Here is an 8,359-nt window from a genome sequence, read left to right as displayed (position 1 = left end):
GAGCCATGTCTCTAAGCCTCATGCTCCCATAAAACCTGTAACTTCCTTTATATATCAGTCATCCCATTTGTAATTATTTGTTTAAAATCTCTCTTTCTCACTACATGGAAACTTCACAGGGGCAGGGACTAGACCTGCCCTATTCACAGTGTATCTACAGCCCCAAGGGCAGGGCCTGTCACATATCAGTTTTGGTGTGGGGGACTATTGGATTAATACATTACTAACAAGAATGTATGATCATGGGAGAAGACTAGATGAGGATTTCCAACTATTGTATATGTTTGCTGTCTTTAGGCGGATCACCTGAGGTCTGGCATTTGACACCAGCCTGGCCAACATGGCAAAACCCCGTCTGCACTGAAAATACAAAAATTAGCCGGGTGTGGTGGCGCATGCCTGTAATCCCAGCTACTTGGGAATCTGAGGCAGGAGAATCACTTGAACTCGGGAGGGGAGGTTGCCCTGAGCTGAGATCGTGCCACTGCACTCCAGCCTGGGTAAAAGAGTGAAATTTCATCTAAAAAAAAAAAAAAGAAGAAGAAGAAGAAAAAGACCTCTCTTATTTATCCCTATTCAAGAAAATGGTTTCACTATTCCAGAAAGAAGCTTTAGTGCAATTAGAACCATTCTCCTATTTTTAGCTTCTGAATACAGGCTGCATTGTGAAAGTGAATTTTCCATTAATTCTTATTTCTCCTTTTCCTAGGGACTTATGTCAGAGAGTAGTATAAGCTATTTTCAAGAGTTTCTGTATTTTGAGGAAACAATTATTTATCTGACATTTCTTGGGCCCTATTTCTACTGTATTTCTGTGTCAATTCCTCTCCTCTACTAATTAACGTTTCCAGCCAAAGTTAACTATAGTGTAGACACTTTCATTTTGAATTAACATTTTTCCTATTCTGCCATGTTATTAGGTTCTGGAACAGAGATACATCCCACAATAACAATAATGAAAAATTAAGAACCCCCCAAAAACATTCAAATTATTTTATGTGGTCTCCCAACTCCAAAACAAGACAGCTGAGGTGCCTATACCTGGCACCTTCATACAGGTACATCTGATATGTTAGTCTCCATTTCTATAGAAGAAAACAAAAAGATGCTATTAGCCTACTTCAAATTGTTGTCCCACTTATTGAATCTAACCTAGTTTCCTATGATAAGTTATTTATCCAGCCCCCTAGGCTGTCTTCACCAGGAGCTTTGAAATAGAAGCCAGACCTTTCTGAGTATTGCTCAGATACATCTCTGATACACTGATTCATCTAAGATCAAAAGTGCCCCCCCAATATGTCCTCAGCAGCACGTGGCAAGCACATGAACAGCAGGTCTGCCAAGACGTTAGACGTGGCCAAGGTTTCCAAAGAAGGAGAGCTACTTTTCAGTTGATGCTATCTCCTTAAAAGCATGGCATGATTGCACTTCTCATGATATTATTTTCATGAACTTGTTCCTGATACAAGGTCTTTAGTACCATGCCTGGCTTCCATTTTGAAGTATCTTCTTGTGCAAGATTGGTGCACTTCCCAGTTCTCATAGGAAGATACTTTGGTGCCGTACTCAGCTTACAGAAGGTCCTACATTTTCTGCACGCAGCTCTTTGTACTGATTTGCTTTTCATTTGGGAAAGCCATGAGAAACTTTTTTCATAAAAATATAACCATCGTCTCTATAAACTCTTCAAGATGATAAAGGGAGAGAGCATTATTTTGAAATGTTAAGCACAGGTTGGGAAAAATGGTGTTGAGAAAAAATTAAGATAGAAATTGTAAACTATCTCTCAAGCTGGAGATCTAGAGAACAAAGAAGTGGAGTAACAGATGGAGAGAAAAAGTCCTCACCCTGAGGAGTGACCTAGAGCTTACTCTGAGGGCAGCCTCCCAGTCACCACTTCAAATATCTTATTACCTCCTATCAAGGGGATAAACCCAAAGGCAGCCCCATGGAGCCGTTTGATGAGCCTTTTCTGTTTTAAAATTCAGTAAGAATGATCCCTTTGTTTCTTTTCCCTAGGCTACCAACAAATTTATAAAATATCCTTGAATGTATTGTCCTTTTCATGAAGAATAACCTGCAAAAAGCCAGTCATCTTTATTGTGCATTACAGATGGAAGGGGAGAATTAACAACAACAAAGCCACTGCTTTTTATTCCTAGGCCCTTAATAGCCCTAAAACAACTAACTCTCTCTATTAGTTCATTTTCACATTGCTATGAAGAAATACCCAAGACTGAGTAATTTATGAAGGAAAGATGTTTAATTGACTCACAACTTTGCGAGCCTCGGGTAGTCTCAGGAAACTTACAATCATTACAAAAGGGAAAGCAAGCATTTCTTACACGGTGGCAGGCGAGAGATGGGAGAGCAAGAGAGGAACTACCAAACACTGAATAAAACACCAGATCTCTTCAGAACTCACTCACTATCACGAGAACAGCATGTGGGGAACTACCACCATGATCCAATCACCTCCAACCAGCTCTCTCCCTCAACACCTAGGTATTACAATTCAACAGGAGATTTGGGTGGGGACACAAAGCCTAGCCATATCACTCTCTGTTGCTAAAAAAGAAAAACTTAGGTGGAGATTGGGAAATTAAAGTCCAGTGTAATTGGCCTCACGACGGAGAACCAAGCCATTTTAGGACACTCACAATGATTAAAAACAAATTCTCAGCACTTAGGTTTGACATTCAGTTGGAACAATGCTTTCCTGGGTCTGCAGACTGAAACCTAAACAGCTGTGTGCTTCACTTAGATAAACATATATTCAATGCCTGAGACTGATTCATCCTCACAAATGATACTTCTTTTAATAGTATCTTGCAGTCTACCCCCAGCCACATAGTTTTTGTCTTAAATAACCAATCATTTGAACAGGTAGTTAAAATGTATGGGCTTTGAGGACTGTTCAGGTTTGAATTAGTAAAGTTACATATGGGAAGATTCAGTTCAGTCTGAACTATTGTAGCAGACAGGGGAGTTATAACAAAAGAATATATTGGGCATTTATATGATTATATAATCCCATTGAAGCAATGACCCTAAAAATCTATTTTCCAGACCACATTTACTCCCAAGGATATCAGTGTAAGTTAGGTGAATCATCAATAAACTGCTGCTTTTCAGAAACTGTTTTAAGTTCTTTTATATTGATTTATGTTCACAACAGTCCTACAAAGAAGTACAATTACTCTCTTCATTTTGCCGAGAACTAGTAAGCAGGGAATCCACGTTTCCAACCGTGGAATTCGGAGCCCACACTCTCAGCCAACATACTGTTCTATACAGTTACTGGATTTGCCATCGCCTGTGACTCTGCCTGCATTAGACTATGTGTCTGACTACTGAATCACAGAGCAAGCAGAGTCCAACTGCCAAAACCAATCAGGTTATTCCTAGTTATATAAAAAAAGCAGTTACTTTACAGTAAAGGTCATTCATCCAAGGAACACTTCGCTCAGGATATATAATTGATTTCTTTTCCAATACCAAGACCGTGTCCAACCTAGACTGGAGGGTTTTAAAGATTCCGTGCTTCAAAATAAGAGCTTGATGGAGTCTTAGAGGAAGCAGATCTTACACTCAAGGCTTTTACCATTTTTAAGGATGCCCAACTCCCATCATTGTGTCTGAGAGCATTGGACAAGGGACCACATACGTTCCTATAGGTTATTAGCTCCAATAGCTGTAAAACCTAAATTCCCAGCAAACTGGAGACATTTCAAGAGACAGAAATCACCCTAGAATACTTTATGGAAATAACAGTGGTCACTTTTAAGTTTTAAAGCAGTGGGTTTTTGTGGTGGTGGTTGTTGTTGGTTTTGTTTGTTTTTGAGATGGAGTCCCACTCTGTTGCCCAGGCTGAAGTGCAGTGGTGCAATCTCAGCTCACTGCAATCTCCGCCTTCTGCATTCCAGTGATTCTCCTGCCTGAGCCTTCCAAATAGCTGGGTCTACAAGTGTTTGCCACCATGCCCAGGTAATTTTTGTATTTTTAGTAGAGACAGGGTTTGGCCATGTTGGCCAGGCTCATCTGGAACTCCTGGCCTCACGTGATCCACCTGCCTTGGTCTCCCAAAGTGCTGGGATTACAGGCATGAGACACAGCCACCAGTCTTAAAGATGACCCTACCTTTATTTAAAATGACCCTGCCTATATTTCCTCCCTTGAGTGCCTTATAGTCCCTGACCTCTTTGAAAAACTAGTATTTTGAAAAAATCTAGTTTCAGAAAAAATCAAAGCGTCAGTGGTTGGTCACACTAAATGGAACCATCAAAGCTCCTACTGCTCACAAATATTGTTAAAATGGAATAATAGGCACTGCTAAAGGGAATTAAAGTCACTCCTATCTTAAATGAACCCTAGACATTTTAAGTTCTGTGTCCTCTGCATAGAATCTTTGTTCTTTGTCTCTCTGTTGTGGCCATTTAGAAAAGCTTTCAGCTCCTGATCACCAACTGAAACAGTGAAATGGTTCCCATTGTGGCAAACACAGCCTCTTGCCCTGGTTTTAATTTAAAAGAGATATTTATGTTACCCTTCCCATGAAGCAATTGACTGGTCAGTATGCTCTCTACTTATGTTATCCATAAAAATTTCCCAAACCAATTTACTTTTAGTGTGAGAGAAACAAACTTACCTACTCTTTAGTTCATAATATTGTACTAAAATGGACTTTGACTCTTGGCGTACACCAGAGTTTTGTTTTCATCAATACATATATGAAGCTATAATTAACATCTCATTACATTCATGACTTTCATAAAATAAATGATTATTAAAAGTATAAAACCCAACAGCCTTCCCAGAATGAGATGTTTTGGGCTATAGAAATGTCTAGACTACAGAGGAATATCTTTCCAAAGCAAATACTACCTTTCTTCTCTTAGGCTCCCCTTTCTAAGAAAGAGATACACAGATTGATAAGCTACTAGAGGTAGCCCACTGAATACTTGTACAGGCTTCTCCAACCTAATCCTCTGGGATGTCCATAAATTAATGACCTTCCACTGGAGAAAAGAAATAATTAGGTTCCTCAAAGTTCTTCAGGCCACACACAGTACAGGTGCCTTTCCATTTGGCTCATACCACGCAGAGAAGGACATTCGGTCACTTCATATCTCCTCCTAGGCTGTGCCACATGCCTCCAGACCCTGCTTTAAAAAATACCACAAAACAAAACAACTCTACTCACAAAAGGACATCAGGACCTACAGACCCCTTACCAAAAACTGAGTTATGGCAAGATCCCCAGTATCAAGATGGTTAAGGCTAATAAGAAATCTGCCAAAAAAATGCAAAAAAAAAAAAAAAAAGGTATACTAGGAAGCACAATAAAACCCAATTCATCAGGATTTCATCCATTCCTGGGTCAATAATCAACTCACCAAATGGAGTCATGACCAGAGAATTCTGACTCTACCCTTAAAACCAGAGTCTGTCTCTCACCTCATGGGTCTTTACTTCTTTTGAATCTCTGCTCTCAAGTTTCCTATAAAGGCATGATTTAGAGAAGTTGCTGCTTTGGCTCTGCTTTACAGCTATAGGATGAGGGCCTTCATCTAAGTTGGCAGCACTCAAAGCAACATCAAAGTCCTGCTCAAGATCCAACGTAGATTTGGTCTTTTCACATAGTCCCATATAGTCCCATATTTCTTGGATGCTTTGTTCATTCCTTTTCATTCCTTTTTCTCTAATCTTGTCTTCTCCCTTTATTTCATTAAGTTGATCTTCAACCTCTGATAGCCTTTCTTCCACTTGACTGATTCAACTGTTGATACTTGTGTATGCTTCATGGAGTTCTTGTGCTGTGTTTTTCATCTCTACCAGGTCGTTTATGTTCTTCTCAAACTGATTATTCTAGTTAGCAATTCATCTAGCCTTTTTTCAAGGTTCTTGCTTCCTTGCATTCCGTGTTAGAGCATGATCCTTTATCTCAGGGGAATTTGTTATTACCCACCTTCTGAAGCCTACTTCTGTCAATTCGTCAAACTCATTCTCCGTTGGGTTTTGTTCCCTTGCTGGTGAGGAGTTGTGATCCTTTGGAGGAGAAGCAGCATTCTGGTTTTTGGAATTTTCAGCCTTTTTGTGCTGGTTTCTCCCCATCTTCGTGGATTTATCTACCTTTGGTCTTTGATGTTGGCACCTTCAGATGAAGTCTCTGAGGGGACATCCTTTTGTTGATGTTGATTCTATTTTATTCCATCTGTTAGTTTTCCTTCTGACAATCAGGCCTCTCTGATGCAGGTCTGCTGGAGTTTGCTGGAGGTCCACTCCAGACCCTGTTTGTCTGGGTATCACCAGCAGAGGCTGCAGAACAGCAAAGATGGCTCCCTGCTCCTTCCTCTGGAAGCTTTATCACAGAAGGGCACCTGCCAGATGCCTGCCAGAGCTCTCTTGTATGAGGTATCTGTTGGTCCCTACTGGGAGGTGTCTCCCAATCAGGAGACACAGAAGTCAGGGACCCACTTGAGAAGGCAGTCTGGTCCTTAGCAGAGCGTGAACCCTGTGCTGGGAGGTCTGCTGCTCTCTTCAGGGCCATCAGGCAGTGACATTTAAGTCTGCTGAAGCTGCACCCACAGGCATGCCTTCTCCCAGGTGCTCTGTCCCAGGGAGACGGGGGTTTTATCTATAAGCCCCTGGCTGGGGCTGCTGCCTTTTTTAAAATTTTTTATTTTTTCAGAGATGCCCTGCCCAGAAAGGAGGCAGTCTGGCCACAGCGGCCTTGTTGAGCTGTGGCAGTCTGGCTACAGTGGCCTTACTGAGCTGTGATGGGCTCCACCTGGTTCAATCTTCAGAGCGACTTCGTTTACGCTGTGGGGGTAAAACCGCCTATTTGAGCCTCAGCAATGGTGTATGACCCTCCCCCAACCAAGCTTGAGCATCCCAGGTAGAGCTCAGACTGCTGTGCTGGCAGCGAGAATTTCAAGCCAGTGGATCTTAGCTTGCTGGGCTCTGTGGGGGTGAGACCCACTGAGCCAGACCACTTGACTCCCTGGCTTCAGCCCCCTTTCCAGGGGAGTGAACGGTTCTGTCTCACTGGCATTCCAGGTGCCACTGAATTATGAAAAAAAAATAATAATAACTGAGTTATGGAAAGAAAAACAACTGGGTACCTCAGTTTGAAATGCAGAAATCGCCCACCTTCTGCGTCAATCTCACTGGGAGCTGCAGACTGGAGCTGTTCCTATTCGGCCATCTTGCCAGCCAGAGCTCGGATTTTTTATTTTTCTTCCTTTCCCTATATATATTTTTTTCTGTTCCTTTCCCTTTCCCTTTCCTCCTCTCCCTAGAGGGTGTGACGGAGGATAATGCTGGGTAGGGTCTTTTGGCTTTGCTTCCATAACCTTGTGCACTTTTGTCTGCATGTTTTATATTGGGCTGGGTACTTTGACCTACAAGCCAGAAGATGGCGCTTATGGGTAACAGCAGGTTGCTGCCAGTGTGGCTGGGTATATAGTTGATCCTTGTTTACCAGGAAAACACTGGGTGGGGCTGGACCTGGCAAGTCCATCTACAGGTCCCCCAATGATAGGCACAAGCACCAGCTCTGAGGGAGAGTCCAGTGGGCAGCCACCAAATGTCTAGAGGCATGCCTCGGCATGGAGGTAGGAAACCTCCTTGGCCCCAAATTCTCTGCATAGGAGTGTCAGAGGCAGCCTAATCTCTTAATCCAGGAGAGTGGCTGCTGCAAATGCCTGGAGATCTGCCTGGTTGTGCGGTGGAGAGGGTCTCCTTGCACCACTATCACTGCACAGGAAGGACGAGGTGGCTCAGGCAGGTGCTCCAAATACCTGGAAATCTGTGAAGCAGAGAAGGTCTCACTGCACTGCAATCTCTGCACCAGAAGAATGGAGCAGCTCCGACTGCTGAGTCACGCTAATGGGCACTCTGAATCCCTGGATATCTGCCTGGGCATGAAGTAGAGATGGCCCCCTTGCACAAGGATCTCTGCACAGGAAGGAAGGGGCAAGCCAGGCTGCTAGCCCATGCGAGCAAGTGCTTTAAATACTTGGAGATCTGCTTATGTGTAGAATGGAGAAGGCCCTGCTACACCACAGTCTCAGGAAAGTAGGCTGGGACACCCAGCAATAACACACACAGACCAGTTCTAGTTCATCAAGCTGGCCCTGCCTGAAAGTCTCATTGCCCAGGAGAAACCACAGCCGTAGCAGCTCTCCTCCCGCCCAAGGCCTGTGACTGGGGAAAGCACAATTCCAGTGCCTACTGTTGAGATGTTTTCCACGGTTCTGTCTGTGGAGGACCCCACCCTGATCCAGAGCGGGTGCTCCAGTCTCTGTCCCAATACTAAAATGCCTGCATGGTCACTCTGCTGGGTTGCCAAAGAACA

The sequence above is a fragment of the Mandrillus leucophaeus genome, unplaced genomic scaffold, assembly GCF_000951045.1.
Source record: "Mandrillus leucophaeus isolate KB7577 unplaced genomic scaffold, Mleu.le_1.0 Scaffold365, whole genome shotgun sequence".
Taxonomy (NCBI): domain Eukaryota; kingdom Metazoa; phylum Chordata; class Mammalia; order Primates; family Cercopithecidae; genus Mandrillus; species Mandrillus leucophaeus.
This window is presented reverse-complemented; position numbering follows the sequence as displayed.